This window comes from Phyllobates terribilis, unplaced genomic scaffold (genome assembly GCF_046119375.1).
Source record: "Phyllobates terribilis strain yellow unplaced genomic scaffold, ASM4611937v1 Scaffold_2__4_contigs__length_985480577, whole genome shotgun sequence".
NCBI lineage: Eukaryota > Metazoa > Chordata > Amphibia > Anura > Dendrobatidae > Phyllobates > Phyllobates terribilis.
Window position 1 is genome coordinate 69,326,131 of NW_027362762.1, and position 17,833 is coordinate 69,343,963.

Sequence of the window (17,833 nt, forward strand, 5' to 3'; positions counted from 1 at the left end):
GTCACTTGGTATATAGCTCTGCAGCTCCCTTCTATCCCTGCCTGTGCATAGTGTTTCCTTCAGTGTGTGCTTGCACTCTGAAGGTGCCAGGTCCCGTCTCTTGTCTCCTGCTTTTTGTATCAGTTCCCGTGTCTGAACTGAGTCCTGTATGTCTCCTGCTTTGCGGTATCAGCTCCCGTGTCTGAACTGAGTCCTGTATGTCTCCTGCTTTGCGGTATCAGCTCCCGTGTCTGAACTGAGTCCTGTATGTCTCCTGCTTTGCGGTTTCAGCTCCCGTGTCTGAACTGACTCCTTTCTGTGTTCTCTTGTCTGTCCTGTCTGAACACGCTCCTAGCCTGTTCCTCTCGCCTTCTAGTGGCCGATTTCCTAGACCCGCTCCTGTGTCTGGTCTGTCCTGTCTGAACACGCTCCTTGCCTGTTCGTTCCGCCTTCTAGTGGCCGATTTCCTAGACCCGCTCCTGCGTCTGGTCTGTCCTGTCTGAACACGCTCCTTGCCTGTTCGTTCCGCCTCTCTGGGGGCCGTATTCCCAGACCCGCTCCTGTATCCCTCTGCAGTGTCGGTCTCCTCCGTACACTCAGTTCCAGTCTGAACTCTCTCCTGTCCTTTACCTGTTTTGCCTCTATGTCCGTTCCCTTCCTTTTTCTGCAGAGTCTGAACTCGTACCTAACTCCTGCTTATTGTCTCTGCAAGTACTGTGTGAGTATCTGGCTCTGTCTTTCCCTTCCTGTCTGTTCCGTGTGAACAGAGCCCTGTCCTCCCTGCTCAGCCTTGTCGGCACTCTAGCTGTGCTTGCCTGTAACCCTCTGCCTGTATTGTTCCTGAGTCCCGGTGTGTACTGGGTCCTATCCCGCCTGTGTTCCTACCTGCTAGTGCCTCCCTGTCTGCACTCTAGCTGTGCTTGCCTTTACCCCCCTGCCTGCATACCCGCCTGCCTGCATACCAGTCTGTGTGCCAGCCTGTTCCTGTATTCCCCTGTGTGGGTCAACAGCCGTGTCCGGGGTCTGTCCTGGAGTAGCACCTGGTCCCTCTGCTCGGTTCCTCCTTGGTGCACTGGCGTCGTATGCCGTCGTGCGACCCTGGTCGGATCGGGTGAATACTTAGTCACGCCCCTCCAGGCATTCACTCTCCGGCACGGTCCAGTGGAATCACTACAATCACACGCACACGCCGCTTAGCCCGGGCGTGTGCATAACAGCGGCCACTTCATAGTATATGGCGCTGTGCTGTCCTGCTGCACATCCGGCTTCTCTGGGAGCTGTAAACAGCGGATTGGTGGGGGTGCGGGGTGAACGAGCCCCATCGATTAGTCATTGATGATCTATCCTAATGATAGGCCAGCAGTATCTAAGTTCTGGGCAACCCCTTTAATTAGACAGTAAATATACAATGCTACGATAAGATGCCGATAAGACGAGTCATTTTAAGAACTTCTCTTGAAGTAGAAGAAACCTTCCGCGGTGACGTCTTGAGAGTCCCGGAGTCGGAAGCTTACAGCCGCTATGGTTTGATAATTGGATTTCCATTTAACCTCTGAATGACATTCTCCGCGCTTGGCTGTGATAACACAGGAGCAGACGGCAGGACACCGGCCTGCCAAGGCTTCCACGGTGCAGAAAGCGAGCCACCATCACAGGGATGGGACGTGTGAATTATTGCAGCTAATCGTGTAGTGGTGGTGGAGCGGCTGAGTGATCTGACACCGCGGTGTGCAGCGTGATCCTGACAGCCAGCAGTGTCCGTGCGCACACACATCTGGCATCACTGATTGCTGCCCCGTTATATAACCAGCCTGGAGCATCCTGCTCAGAGATCACTGCGCCGCTCTACTCCTCCTGGTCATGAAAGAATACACTGTGTTCCGAATTATTAGGCAAATGAGTATTTTGATCACATGATACTTTTTATACATGTCGTCCTACTCCAAGCTGCATAGGCTTGAGAGCCAACTACCAATTAAGTAAATCTGGTGATGTGCATCTCTGTAATGAGGAGAGGTGTTGACTAATGACATCAACACCCTATATAAGGTGTGCTTAATTATTAGGCAACTTCCTTTCCTTTGGCAAAATGGGTCAGAAGAGAGATTTGACGAGCTCTGAAAAGTCCAAAATTGTGAGATGTCTTGCAGAGGGATGCAGCAGTCTTGAAATTTCCAAACTTTTGAAGCGTGATCACCGAACAATCAAGCGTTTCATGGCAAATAGCCAACAGGGTCGCAAGAAGCATGTTGGCCAAAAAAGGCGCAAAATAACTGCCCATGAATTGAGGAAAATCAAGCGTGAAGCTGCCAAGATGCCATTCGCCACCAGTTTTGTCATATTTCAGAGCTGCAACGTTACTGGAGTATCAAAAAGCACAAGGTGTGCGATACTCAGGGACATGGCCAAGGTAAGGAAGGCTGAAAAACGACCACCTTTGAACAAGAAACAAAAGATAAAACGTCAAGAATGGGCCAAGAGATATCTTAAGACTGATTTTTCAAAGGTTTTATGGATTTATGAAATGAGAGTCACTATTGATGGGCCAGATGGATGGGCCAGAGGCTGGATCAGTAAAGGACAGAGAGCTCCGCTCCGACTCAGACGCCAGTAAGGTGGAGGTGGGGTACTGGTATGGGCTGGTATCATCAAAGATGAACTTGTGGGAACTTTTCGGGTTGAGGATGGAGTGAAGTTCAACTCCCAGACCTACTGCCAGTTTCTGGAAGACAACTTCTTCAAGCAGTGGTACAGGAAGAAGTCGGTATCGTTCAAGAAAAACATGATTTTCATGCAGGACAATGCGCCATCACATGCATCCAACTACTCCACAGCGTGGCTGGCCAGTAAAGGTCTAAAAGAAGAAAAAATAATGACATGGCCCCCTTGTTCACCTGATCGGAACCCCATAGAGAACCTGTGGTCCATCATAAAATGTGAGATCTACAGGGAGGCAAAACAGTACACCTCTCGGAACAGTGTCTGGGAGGCTGTGGTGGCTGCTGCACGCAATGTTGATCGAAAACAGATCAAGCAACTGACAGAATCTATGGATGGAAGACTGTTGAGTGTCATCATAAAGAAAGGTGGCTATACTGATCACTAATTTTTTTGGTTTTTGTTTTTGCATGTCAGAAATGTTTATTTCTAAATTTTGTGCACTGATATTGGTTTACCTGGTGAAAATAAACAAGTGAGATGGGATTATATTTGGTTTTTATTAAGTTGCCTAATAATTCTGCACAGTAATAGTTACCTGCACAAACAGATATCCTCCTAAGATAGCCAAATCTAAAAAAAAAACACTCCAACTTCCAAAAATATTAAGCTTGGATATTTGAGTATTTTGGGTTGATTGAGAACATAGTTGTTGATAAATAATAAAAATAATCCTCTAAAATACAACTTGCCTAATAATTCTGCACACAGTGTAAACTCACAAGGTCAAGTATGTAAAAACCATTCAAATCAGGAGAGAGGTCAGGTCCTATAACAGGCCGCAGTTCACATTGTGGTGGTGGTCAGTACTAATAACGTACAGCCAGGATCCTGCACAGATCAGTGACAACTCCCAACCACACAGTGTAAACCCTTAGATGCTGCGGTCACTGGGAACTACAGCTCCTACAGTGGTTATACAGAGGGAGAAGGCAGAATAGTGAGTACAGCTCTGGAGTATAATACAGGATGTAACTCAGGGTCAGTACAGGATAAGGCTATGTGCCCACGGTGCAGAAATGCTCAGGATTTTTTGCTGAGCGTTTCTGCATCTCCCTGGCAGAAAAAAAACGCATGCGGATTGTACATGCGTTTTCCTGCCAGGGACATGCGGATGTGAAGCGTTCTTCACTTTCATTTCCGCATGCGGGTTGACAAGCGCTTTCCAAGCAATTTTAGCATCACTTGGTAAGTGCTTGACAACTTGGTCACACTATATAAATCCATGCAAACAGCATGGATTTATATAGTGTGACCAAAAGAATGGTAAAAAATAAAAAATAAATCTATACTTACCTTCCGATGGCCCCCGGTGTCTTGCTTCCCTCCGTTCTCCCTTGCCGGCAGCAGTACACTGAAGGACCTACCGACGTCAGCGTCGCTTGACCCGTCACATGACGTCAGCGCAGGTCCTTCATTCCATCGCGATCTGCCGGCATGTGAGGAGGAGCGCACCGTGGGCCGCCAGAAGGTAAGTATATATTTATTTTATTCTTTTTTTTTTTTTTACAGGTTCTATGGTACCCAGGTCCGGAGGAGAGTCTCCTGTCCTCCACACCCGGGTACCATCCGCATATTAGAAAGCATGGAATGCGCACCTACATATACAGTGATGCGTAATCCATGCGATCTAATGTAAGCCAATGGCGGAGAAAACGTAGCACTTCCGCAAAAAATGTGTTTTTTTCCGCAATGATAATCCGCAGCGGAAATTTCCGCAGCATGTGCACAGCACATGCGGGTTATCATTGGGGAACATGGCAGGCCTTCTACCAAGCGTTTTTTTAAGCGTTTCTGCAGTGTTTTTGCCGCTGCGGAAACGCTTAAAAAATACATCGTGGGCACACAGCCTAAGTAATGTAATGTATGTACACAGTGACTGCACCAGCAGAATAGTGAGTGCAGCTCTGGAGTATAATACAGGATGGAACTCAGGATCAGTACAGGATCAGTAATGTAATGTATGTACACAGTGACTGCACCAGCAGAATAGTGACTGCAGCTCTGGAGTATAATACAGGATGTAACTCAGGATCAGTAATGTAATGTATGTACACAGTGACTGCACCAGCAGAATAGTGAGTGCAGCTCTGGAGTATAATACAGGATGTAACTCAGGATCAGTAATGTAATGTATATACACAGTGACTGCACCAGCAGAATAGTGAGTGCAGCTCTGGAGTATAATACAGGATGTAACTCAGGATCAGTAATGTAATGTATATACACAGTGACTGCACCAGCAGAATAGTGAGTGCAGCTCTGGAGTATAATACAGGATGTAACTCAGGATCAGTAATGTAATGTATGTACACAGTGACTGCACCAGCAGAATAGTGAGTGCAGCTCTGGAGTATAATACAGGATATAACTCAGGATCAGTAATGTAATGTATGTACACAGTGACTGCACCAGCAGAATAGTGAGTGCAGCTCTGGAGTATAATACAGGATGTAACTCAGGATCAGTAATGTAATGTATATACACAGTGACTGCACCAGCAGAATAGTGAGTGCAGCTCTGGAGTATAATACAGGATGTAACTCAGGATCAGTAATGTAATGTATGTACACAGTGACTGCACCAGCAGAATAGTGAGTGCAGCTCTGGAGTATAATACAGGATGTAACTCAGGATCAGTAATGTAATGTATGTACACAGTGACTCCACCAGCAGAATAGTGAATGCAGCTCTGGAGTATAATACAGGATGTAACTCAGGATCAGTACAGGATCAGTAATGTAATGTATGTACACAGTGACTGCACCAGCAGAATAGTGAGTGCAGCTCTGGAGTATAATACAGGATGTAACTCAGGATCAGTAATGTAATATATGTACACAGTGACTGCACCAGCAGAATAGTGAGTGCAGCTCTGGAGTATAATACAGGATGTAACTCAGGATCAGTACAGGATCAGTAATGTAATGTATGTACACAGTGACTGCACCAGCAGAATAGTGAGTGCAGCTCTGGAGTATAATACAGGATATAACTCAGGATCAGTAATGTAATGTATGTACACAGTGACTGCACCAGCAGAATAGTGAGTGCAGCTCTGGAGTATAATACAGGATGTAACTCAGGATCAGTAATGTAATGTATATACACAGTGACTGCACCAGCAGAATAGTGAGTGCAGCTCTGGAGTATAATACAGGATGTAACTCAGGATCAGTAATGTAATGTATGTACACAGTGACTGCACCAGCAGAATAGTGAGTGCAGCTCTGGAGTATAATACAGGATGTAACTCAGGATCAGTAATGTATGTACACAGTGACTGCACCAGCAGAATAGTGAGTGCAGCTCTGGAGTATAATACAGGATGTAACTCAGGATCAGTAATGTAATGTATGTACACAGTGACTGCACCAGCAGAATAGTGAGTGCAGCTCTGGAGTATAATACAGGATGTAACTCAGGATCAGTAATGTAATGTATGTACACAGTGACTGCACCAGCTGAATAGTGAGTGCAGCCTGGAGTATAATACAGGATGTATCTCAGGATCAGTATAGGATCAGTAATGTAATATATGTACACAGTGACTGCACCAGCAGAATAGTGAGTGCAGCTCTGGAGTATAATACAGGATGTAACTCAGGATCAGTAATGTAAAGTATGTACACAGTGACTGCACCAGCAGAATAGTGAGTGCAGCTCTAGAGTATAATACAGGATGTAACTCAGGATCAGTACAGGATCAGTAATGTAATGTATGTACACAGTGACTCCACCAGCAGAATAGTGAGTGCAGCTCTGGAGTATAATACAGGATGTAACTCAGGATCAGTACAGGATCAGTAATGTAATGTATGTACACAGTGACTGCACCAGCAGAATAGTGAGTGCAGCTCTGGAGTATAATACAGGATGTAACTCAGGATCAGTACAGGATCAGTAGTGTAATGTATGTACAGTGACTGCACAAGCAGAATAGTGAGTGCAGCTCTGGGGTATAATACAGGATGTAACTCAGGATCAGTAATGTAATGTATGTGCACAATGACTGCACCAGCAGAATAGTGAGTGTAGCTCTGGAGTATAATACAGGATGTAACTCAGGATCAGTACAGGATCAGTAATGTAATGTATGTACACAGTGACTGCACCAGCAGACTAGTGAGTGCAGCTCTGGAGTATAATACAGGATGTAACTCAGGATCAGTACAGGATCAGTAATGTAATGTATGTACACAGTGACTGCACCAGCAGAATAGTGAGGGCAGCTCTGGAGTATAATACAGGAGGTAACTCAGGATCAGTACAGGATCAGTAATGTAATGTATGTACACAGTGACTGCACCAGCAGAATAGTGAGTGCAGCTCTGGAGTATAATACAGGATGTAACTCAGGATCAGTAATGTAATGTATGTACACAGTGACTCCACCAGCAGAATAGTGAATGCAGCTCTGGAGTATAATACAGGATGTAACTCAGGATCAGTACAGGATCAGTAATGTAATGTATGTACACAGTGACTGCACCAGCAGAATAGTGAGTGCAGCTCTGGAGTATAATACAGGATGTAACTCAGGATCAGTAATGTAATATATGTACACAGTGACTGCACCAGCAGAATAGTGAGTGCAGCTCTGGAGTATAATACAGGATGTAACTCAGGATCAGTACAGGATCAGTAATGTAATGTATGTACACAGTGACTGCACCAGCAGAATAGTGAGTGCAGCTCTGGAGTATAATACAGGATATAACTCAGGATCAGTAATGTAATGTATGTACACAGTGACTGCACCAGCAGAATAGTGAGTGCAGCTCTGGAGTATAATACAGGATGTAACTCAGGATCAGTAATGTAATGTATATACACAGTGACTGCACCAGCAGAATAGTGAGTGCAGCTCTGGAGTATAATACAGGATGTAACTCAGGATCAGTAATGTAATGTATGTACACAGTGACTGCACCAGCAGAATAGTGAGTGCAGCTCTGGAGTATAATACAGGATGTAACTCAGGATCAGTAATGTATGTACACAGTGACTGCACCAGCAGAATAGTGAGTGCAGCTCTGGAGTATAATACAGGATGTAACTCAGGATCAGTAATGTAATGTATGTACACAGTGACTGCACCAGCAGAATAGTGAGTGCAGCTCTGGAGTATAATACAGGATGTAACTCAGGATCAGTAATGTAATGTATGTACACAGTGACTGCACCAGCTGAATAGTGAGTGCAGCCTGGAGTATAATACAGGATGTATCTCAGGATCAGTATAGGATCAGTAATGTAATATATGTACACAGTGACTGCACCAGCAGAATAGTGAGTGCAGCTCTGGAGTATAATACAGGATGTAACTCAGGATCAGTAATGTAAAGTATGTACACAGTGACTGCACCAGCAGAATAGTGAGTGCAGCTCTAGAGTATAATACAGGATGTAACTCAGGATCAGTACAGGATCAGTAATGTAATGTATGTACACAGTGACTCCACCAGCAGAATAGTGAGTGCAGCTCTGGAGTATAATACAGGATGTAACTCAGGATCAGTACAGGATCAGTAATGTAATGTATGTACACAGTGACTGCACCAGCAGAATAGTGAGTGCAGCTCTGGAGTATAATACAGGATGTAACTCAGGATCAGTACAGGATCAGTAGTGTAATGTATGTACAGTGACTGCACAAGCAGAATAGTGAGTGCAGCTCTGGGGTATAATACAGGATGTAACTCAGGATCAGTAATGTAATGTATGTGCACAATGACTGCACCAGCAGAATAGTGAGTGTAGCTCTGGAGTATAATACAGGATGTAACTCAGGATCAGTACAGGATCAGTAATGTAATGTATGTACACAGTGACTGCACCAGCAGACTAGTGAGTGCAGCTCTGGAGTATAATACAGGATGTAACTCAGGATCAGTACAGGATCAGTAATGTAATGTATGTACACAGTGACTGCACCAGCAGAATAGTGAGGGCAGCTCTGGAGTATAATACAGGAGGTAACTCAGGATCAGTACAGGATCAGTAATGTAATGTATGTACACAGTGACTGCACCAGCAGAATAGTGAGTGCAGCTCTGGAGTATAATACAGGAGGTAACTCAGGATCAATATTTACAAATCATCTCACACTCACATATTTGTTAATTATTTCTATATGTAAACTGTAGAATTGTCTGTAAAGCGCTGTGGAATTAACAGCACTATATAAGTGAGTAAAATAAATAAATTGTGTTTAAGCGCAGACAAAGTATTTATCAGCTAAGACACGTATGTGAGATTTAAATTCTCGGTAACTTGTTTGTTGTCCTGAAATCACCTGTTTTTCTGCTTAGGCTCCTGCTATGGACTAAATGACTCTTCTTAGCGTCTTGCATTACTGTCCAATATGCATATTGATGGAAAATAAGGGGAAAAAAATTGAAAAATAATTGGAGGTTGCTTTTCCAAACTAATTACCACTGTGTTTTATTCCCTGACTTGTAAATGTAAAACTAAGACAATGAGCTTGGATATTTGCATTTTGCTATTAGCACTCGTGCCTGGCACTGAGCGCCGCTAATGTGTATGTGCAGACATGAAATGAGTAATGTAATTATGGTAATAGAGTATGTCGGAGAATATTGACTTCTTCATTCCCACTCTTCATTGTGGGAGGGCAGGGGGACATTTTGGCAGATAGGGACTGGAAACTTAAAGTGGCCAAAAAGTTGTAATGAAAGCTGAATCCTCTAATGTGTATTCATTAAGGAAAATATTCTCATTTCTATGTAAGTGGCTGAGAGCAGAAAACATTCCCACAAATAAACTAAGAAGCCAACAAAAAATGTATGCAGCCAAATCCCGGCATACGAAGATTGTAAAATCCAACTAACAAAGTACAAAAAAATATCCCCGAGTCACTTGGTGGTCTGGATCTCTACAACAAAAGCAGGGGTAGAGTTGTATTAATAGCCCCTAATATGGCACGTGGACATCATAAAGGGGACGACCCCTACTAGACTGAGCAGCGAGCCACTAACAAGAAGTGGCTCAGTTTTGACAGATCCAGCCCATGAATGTATTACAGGATCAGCCATTAATTTGAAAAAACTAGCATGTAATACCACTTTTCACCTGCAGAGGCAGTGATGGGAGAAACGTAGTGCCAGTCCCAGGACTTAACGTGCTGCCGTAATCTGACCAAGCATGCAAATAAGATGGACAGAAGGGAGGAGGCTTTTGATGAGAACCTTCCCAGTTAGCTGGGGGAGTAAAACTAGGAGAGTCACTTGTAGAGAAGGATCTGGGTGTGTTTGTAAATAATTCACAATGTAAATAATAGCATGAAATGTCAAGCAGCGGTTTCTAAGGCCAGCAGGATATTGTCATGTAATAAAAGAGGAATGGACTCGTGGGGAGGGACGTAACACGATCACTTTACAAAGCTTTATTGCATCCCCATCTGGAAAATGCAGTTCAGTTCTGGGCACCAGTTCACAGAAGAGATGACCTGGAGTTTGAAAAAGCACAAAGAAGAGACAAAAAACTGATCAGAGGCATGGAGGATCTTGGTTAGGATGAAAAACAAAAGATTAAAATATTTACTTTAATTCAGTCTTGAGAAGAAATGTCTAACGGGGACATGATGAACTTCTACACGTACATAAATAGCCCATACAAAAAGTATGGTGAGAAGCTCGATCATGTGAAACCCTATCAAAAGACAAGGAGAACTCCTTTCGTCTGGAGACAGAAAGGCTCAATCTGCAGAGGAGACAGAAAGGCTCAATCTGCAGAGGAGACAGAAAGGCTCAATCTGCAGAGGAGACAGAAAGGCTCAATCTGCAGAGGAGACAGAAAGGCTCAATCTGCAGAGGAGACAGAAAGGCTCAATCTGCAGAGGAGACAGAAAGGCTCAATCTGCAGAGGAGACAGAAAGGCTCAATCTGCAGAGGAGACAGAAAGGCTCAATCTGCAGAGGAGACAGAAAGGCTCAATCTGCAGAGGAGACAGAAAGGCTCAATCTGCAGAGGAGACAGAAAGGCTCAATCTGCAGAGGAGACAGAAAGGCTCAATCTGCAGAGGAGACAGAAAGGCTCAATCTGCAGAGGAGACAGAAAGGCTCAATCTGCAGAGGAGACAGAAAGGCTCAATCTCCAGAGGAGACAGAAAGGCTCAATCTCCAGAGGAGACAGAAAGGCTCAATCTCCAGAGGAGACAGAAAGGCTCAATCTCCAGAGGAGACAAGTTTTCTTCACCACTATATATTTGCGGAATAATCTACCTCAAGAGCCAGTCACAGTGGGGACAGGTGATGTTTTCCAAAAAGGCTTAGATGCTTTTTAAAGAGGTTGTCCACTACTTTTACATTGAAGGCCTATCCTTTGGATAGATCATCAATGTCTGATCGGCTGGGGTCCCACACCCGCCACCCACGCCGATCAGCTGTTACCGGTGGTGGCGGCCGCCACCAGGAAGTACTCACTTGCCAAGATGCTCCATCTACTTGTAGTGGCCGAGGCGTGTTACTTCACATCCGCCTCCTGTTCAAATCAATAGGAGGCAGATATGCAGTAACAAGCCCTGGCCACCACAAGAAGACTGCCAGCTCCGCAAGCAAGTACTTCCGGCCGCCACCACCGATAACAGCTCATTTGTGGTGTCGGACCCGGGCCGATCAGACATTGATGACCTATCCTAGGAATAGGCCATGAATGTAAAAGTAGTGGACAACCTCTTTACAAATAAATTAAGCAATTATGTAAATGTTTAAAGATCTTTTATTGGTCCAGTATACGGGGAATTGGGATCAGGAGGGAAATACTAGCTCTTTTGGGCAGCTTGGATCATACATTGTAGCTGTACATATACTCCGTTCTCTGTATCATTTCCCATCCATTGCTTGAGCTTGATGAATATTTGTCTTTTTTTTTCTACCGTTTTAACTATGTAATTAAATATGTCAATTAACTGATATTTTTGGAGAGATGCAGAATGGAAAAAGATGACAATTGGTCACTCAACATTAGGTACTGTACACAGTGCACATTATTTGGATATGTGAATACCAGCCACTGAACAAGAACAGGAATGAAAAAGTGTTGACTTGAGCTGTCTCTTCTTTTGATAGGCACCATACAACGGTGCCCTCGATACCAGCAGTTTTAAAAGTTGAATTAGGTTGACACAAACCAGGAGTCTGGAAAAAAAAAGATTTACCGACTAACGTCCATTTTTCCTTTCTCTGGGTGTAGACATGTTAGATGACATTACCAGCCTCATTTGTTGCATTTTCTGCACCAGTGGAAGAGATAAAAGCCGTAAGATTAATTCACAGCTGCTAATTTTCTACGAGAGGACAATGACTTAATAAACGAAGGTGTTATGCCACCTTCACAGCATTGCATCATAAGATTAATAATAGTGTCCTCTTCCAATACTAAACATTAAGATACAAAAAAAAATAAGAGGTGGCACTGAAAGCTAAACACTAACCCAAAGTCGAATTAACTCTTAACACTTTCTCAAGTAACATAAGCCGATCTTATATACAATGAACAAAAATAACTTAAGATCAAAGGTGGTACCAAGTTATTAAATGATTACTCACCAATGGGACCCCCCACTGATTCTAACAATGGGGCTCCACTGAATGGAGTGGCGGTCAAGCATAAGCACCAATGCTGCACTCATTCTCTATAGGGATGGTGGAGCAAGCAGGGTCCTTTCCATGCTCGACCACCGATCCACTGGTCCAACTCGACCACACTGATCAGCAAGTTATGACTTATCTTTAAGATACGGGTTGACTTACTGACTTGGTATAAGCCCTTCAAGATGTCTAAACATCATCAATCAGTATCATCCATGCATCTTGGAATAATATCATAGCATTAACTCATCACTCCAGATGTATACAGCTCAGCCTTGTTCTTTTAGCCACATTTCAAACCCACTTTCATCAATGCCCATCATGTTTGGGGAAGGTTCTCGACCAATAGCCTTGTACTATAACAGCATTTCTGCACTGCTCAGACAACGCTCTAGTCTTTACCATTGTAAACAGGGAATAAAATTGCCCTTTCTAAAAGGTTGATTTACAATGAACGAATTGTTTCTAGGAACAAAAATCCTGCAGTCTAAAACAGCTTACCGATCACCCAAGGAATGAGCAAATAGATCGATCGTTGGGTGAAATTATCTATTTGGTTTGCACAAAAGATCATCGTTTTCAGCAGTGCATCGTCCTGTGAAAATCGGACTTGCGCAACCGAGAAACAAAACTTGAAGCTTGGTCTGCCTGTGTAAACAGGCTATTTAGCGATCATCGAGCGGCAAGCATGTTGCTGGTCAGTAGTTGTTGCTTGGATGATCTCAGCTGTTCAGTATTGGCCACTCCCCTGTCCTATATACACTTGACTCTGGCAATCTGGATTGCCAGAGTTAGTCTTGTAATGCCTGGTGTGGAGTGGAGGTGTCGGTTGTTTTTGGTAGAGGCGTTTTGAGTGTTAATCTGTGACTGTTGCTTGGTGTTTCGGCTCTGTGCAAATCCTTATCCTCTCCTATTTGGTTTTCCTTCCTTTTCTCCCCGGTGTTCCTCGGTGTTGTCTGTGAGTGCATTTATCACTGTACGTCCTTCCTTGTTAGTCTAGTTTGTGCATACACAGTACAGACCAAAAGTTTGGACACACCTTCTCATTTAAAGATTTTTCTGTATTTTCATGACTATGAAAATTGTACATTCACACTGAAGGCATCAAAACTATGAAATAACACATGTGGAATTATATACTTAACAAAAAAGTGTGAAACAACTGAAAATATGTCTTATATTCTAGGTTCTTCAAAGTAGCCACCTTTTGCTTTGATGACTGCTTTGCACACTCTTGGCATTTTCTCTTGATGAGCTTCAAGAAGAAGAACCTAGTTTGAAGAACCTAGAATATAAGACATATTTTCAGTTGTTTCACACTTTTTTGTTAAGTATATAATTCCACATGTGTTAATTCATAGTTTTGATGCCTTCAGTGTGAATGTACAATTTTCATAGTCAAGAAAATACAGAAAAATCTTTAAATGAGAAGGTGTGTCCAAACTTTTGGTCTGTACTGTACATACACTATTACTCCCCACTTTCCTGGGTGGGGGAGAGGGACAGCTATAGGGTTGATTCAGGAGTTCAGCAAGATACGGGACCCCGGCATCTTCACCATCAGAAGTAATCAGGGGAGCAGGGATAGCTAGGGTGCCCCTAGCATTAGGGACGGGGAAGGAGCACCTTGCCCTGGGTAATCCGACAACAGTTGTGACATTTTCTAATGGATAAATAAGTAAATTATAACTTTTATTATATCAATTGGTGGAAGCGAGGTGTTATCTGTCCAATCTGTAAATAATGTTTGTGTTACAAACACAATTTTCCGCTACGAAGATGATGCCAAAAAAATTCTCATCGGAAAATCTATGAAAAAGGTGTTCCTTTAGATATCTGTTAATTCCTCCTGGACTAGGTTTCCTTATAATTTTCATCTACTTATCTGCTTGCACATGGGGCTTGGCAGCAATATAGTCCAATATTTCCAGCATCTGAGATGTAGCCGATAAAAGGTTTTAAGCCGATTTTCAGAAGCAGAAACCCAAAAGTGTAAAATAACTCAAATATGGAAAGCAAATCCTCAGCTGAAAGTTTGACATTGGAATATTGTCCAAAGTAGTAACAAGTAACAAGAATCTAAAAGTATGAAAGTGCTTAAAAAGGACCTACCACCAGGTCAAAAGTGGCCACATTTTGCTCTTATTTTATTCCTGCTGCTCCCTGAATATTTTCAATTTTGCTTTTCTTAAATCCGCCATACAGTTCCAGAGATATAAGCTTCTTTATTTAGTGCTAATTTTTCTGGTTGTTACAAAGTGGGCAAGGCTCATAGGAACCTCTGGGGCGTGGCTCATAGGAACCTCTGGGGCGTGGCTCATAGGAAGCTCTGGGGCGTGGCTCACAGGAAGCTCTGGGGCGTGGCTCACAGGATCCTCTAGGGCGTGGCATTAGGTTGCTCTGCATAAATACCTTTTGAACAAAGAAAGAGCAGGCAATGTGGTCAACGGTAAATCACACTATGGCAAATAATCAATGACAAGTATAATTAACTGACAGTGAAACAGTGGGGGCTATAGCACTATGCAAACAAATAACCAAAAATCAATCCAGGAACCAAAAACATGATTACAAGAAAGATAACATTATAAAAATTCTAAGGAATCTCAATTCTAAAAATGACCATTTAGGTAAACTTGCCTCAATTATGAGGAGGACCCCAACTGCACAGGCCATCATCAATGAACCAAAAAGCAGACTACACCGTCCAGTAGAGTGACACGCGTTTCGCATATAGCTTCATCAGGGCCCATATCTCTAGAACCGAATGGCAGATTAAAAAAAAAAGGCATACGTAGAGGAGCAGTGGGAATGAAATAAGCAAAAATGGACCACTTTTGACCTGATGACAAGTCCTCAAATATTAACTCACAAATTGCCACATCCATTTTAAGTTATTCCACACTTACTTCTATTCATACCAAACTGTATCCTATCAGTTTACACTGAGTCATAAATGTCACTTTATACAGCAAGAAAAATTAAAGAGGTCATCCAGGACATAGATATTTATAACCTATCCTTAGGATGGGTCATCAATGTCAGATTAATGGAGGTCCGACACCTGGTACACCGGCCAATCATCTGTTAGCATGTCTCACAGTGACCAGACGTACACCACAGCTCCATACACTGTGTGGTGGCCATTGTGTGGTACTGCAAATCAGCTTCCAAGCACTTCAATGCGAGTTGAGCTGCAGTACCTGAGAACATCCACTGCATAATGTCCAAAGCTGTGGTGTCCCGGCTCATAGAACTTTATTAAGAAACTGGAGTGCTGCCATTCTATAAGCTATAAAATGATAGATGGACAGAACAAACAAAGTTCTGTTTTTGTCTGTAGACAGAATTCATTCATTAATAAAGTCCTGTGATTACAGCAGCCTCTGCACTACATAATAGTCTCTGTTGCTTAATAGGATGTGACCGTAGAAGTATATCAACTGGGGGAAAGGAAGGAAGGTAGGACTGACATGTTTAAAGAGGTTGTCCACCAGTTTTATATTGATGGCCTATCCTTAGGATAGGTCATCAATGTCTGATCGGTGGGGGTCGGACACCCGGTACCCTCGCCGATCAGCTGTTATCGATGGTGGCGGCCCCCAGCAGGAAGTACTCACTTGCCCAGGTGCTCAGTCTACTTGTAGCGACCGGGCTTGTTACTGCACATCTGCCTCTTATTCAAATCAATAGGAGGCAGATGTGTAGTACCAAGCCCCGGCTACTACAAGTAGACGGCCTGCTCCTGAAGTAAATACTTCTGGCCAGCCGCCACCGCCAACACCAATAACAGCTGATAGGTGGGGGTGCAGGGTGTCGGACCCCGGCCGATCAGACATTGATGACCTATCCTAAGGATAGGTGTCATGGGGTTACCGCAACAGTTTAGAGCCAGACGACCTCAGCCTCGGATGGCTCCTACTCCAGCTCCGAGAAGAAGTACTTCTCCGTCTCTTGCAGCAAAACAGGGGTTAAGCGGCCATGTTGGAATTCCCTGTGCTCACAGCTGAGCTTGGTTAGGCACTCTTTTTCCCTTTATAATCTGGGCTCTGATACTAATCCTTGTCAGAGCTAGCTTTTTCTGCATGGCTAACGGAGGGAGAGTAGTTCTTATAAGAAGGAGAGTTGGAGGAATTATTTGAGACTGTTGTCTGGTTTGTACGCGTGGTAATTCCTTATCCTTCTCCATTTTTGGTTTATTCCCATACCTTTCCTCTATTATATGTGAGTGAATATTTTGTGTGCCTCGAGTTTTCTGTTTACCCCTGTCTGTGTAACCCTGTCTGTCGGGTTGGTGTACTACGGTGCACAGTAGCGCCCCCATCTCTGGGTGGGTGGGTTAACAGAAGGAGGGCTTACTCAGGAGTTAGGGTGAGGGTGGAGGCCCCGGCATCCTCATCTTCTGAGGTATCCCGGGGAATAGGGCAAGCTAAGGCGCCCCCTAGTGTTAGGGACAGGTTAGGAACCCCTGGTCACCCGACAGCTGTGTCGTGACAATAGGCCATCAATGTAAAAGTAGTGGACAACCTCTTTAATGTGATCTAGCTGGTCTTTAGAAAAAAATGACCGGTGAACATGCTGTAACTCATCTGTAACATGGCAGACAATAAGAACAACTAGCCATTCATGAATTCAGAAGAAAGAGCGGTCTGCAGGAAAAAAAACAACAACTCCTGATACTGAAATAGGAAGAAAGAACGGTCTGCAGAAAAAAAACACCTGGCGCACTAAAGAAATGTTCCTTAAAAGAGTTTAATAGTCAGAAATTCACTTTAAACATTTGAAGAGCTTTTTCCATGAACAGTGAACAGAAGAACTAGAGAACCCCTCTGACAAGTAAAGCCATAAATTAAAAATTTGAGCCCGAAAGAAAAACGTCTGCACCAAAACAGATCACCAGGAGATGCAGCATGCAGAGTTTCCGAGACTAGTTAGAATTTCATGAAATATAAACTCCTCTCACAATGCTCCACAGCAAATCCAGCACACTGTAAAGCTTCTTTGCTTCTACTATCCAATGACATTTCTTCCATGGAAGATGTGTGGAGCGCTCTCAGCATGAAAGCAAGACTTCATAGAATAACATAATAGCTGCAGAAAAGTCTTTGCTGCCCAACTCATCATCATTCTGAGTAATGTCATACATATTTAGAAAACTCCGAAAACTAGGTCAGAAGTAATTGCTTCATAAGTGAACAGAAGAGAGTACAGGTGTTTTACTACAATGCTGCTATTTGGTGAATCTCAATGAATTCTGTGCAAAAGATATCGAAATAAGCTATATTTCTTATGTACGCTGTAATTAGCCTTTTATCCAGTGTTTGTGAATATACTGGTGGTGCTTGCCGAAGCTTAGAAAACTTCAGGCAGAAGAAAGGTTCAAGAGACGAATAACTGGCGGTGACCTCATTATAGCTCAGATGTATACTGTTGTGTTTATTCTTTTTTTACTCCAATTATATGCTATTTATGGTTAAAGACAACCAGTCTCTTGCATTTTGCAGCCCTGTATCCTGGAACTAC

The 17,833-nt window shown here is 43.4% G+C and overlaps 1 protein-coding gene across 3 annotated transcripts in view; it reads right to left on the reverse strand.

Moving 5' to 3' along the window:
- The window catches only part of LOC141192955 (neutral amino acid uniporter 4-like), a 271,000-nt gene that overhangs the window by 24,397 nt on the left and 228,770 nt on the right, over positions 1–17,833 (reverse strand). The window contains exon 11 of one of the 3 annotated variants that reach the window (XR_012266281.1): positions 8,996–10,168. The exons of the other annotated variants lie outside the window; for them this stretch is intronic. The gene's annotated coding sequence lies outside the window, so the exon portion shown is untranslated. The remainder of the gene's footprint in view (positions 1–8,995; positions 10,169–17,833) is intronic. 3 annotated transcript variants of the gene reach the window in all.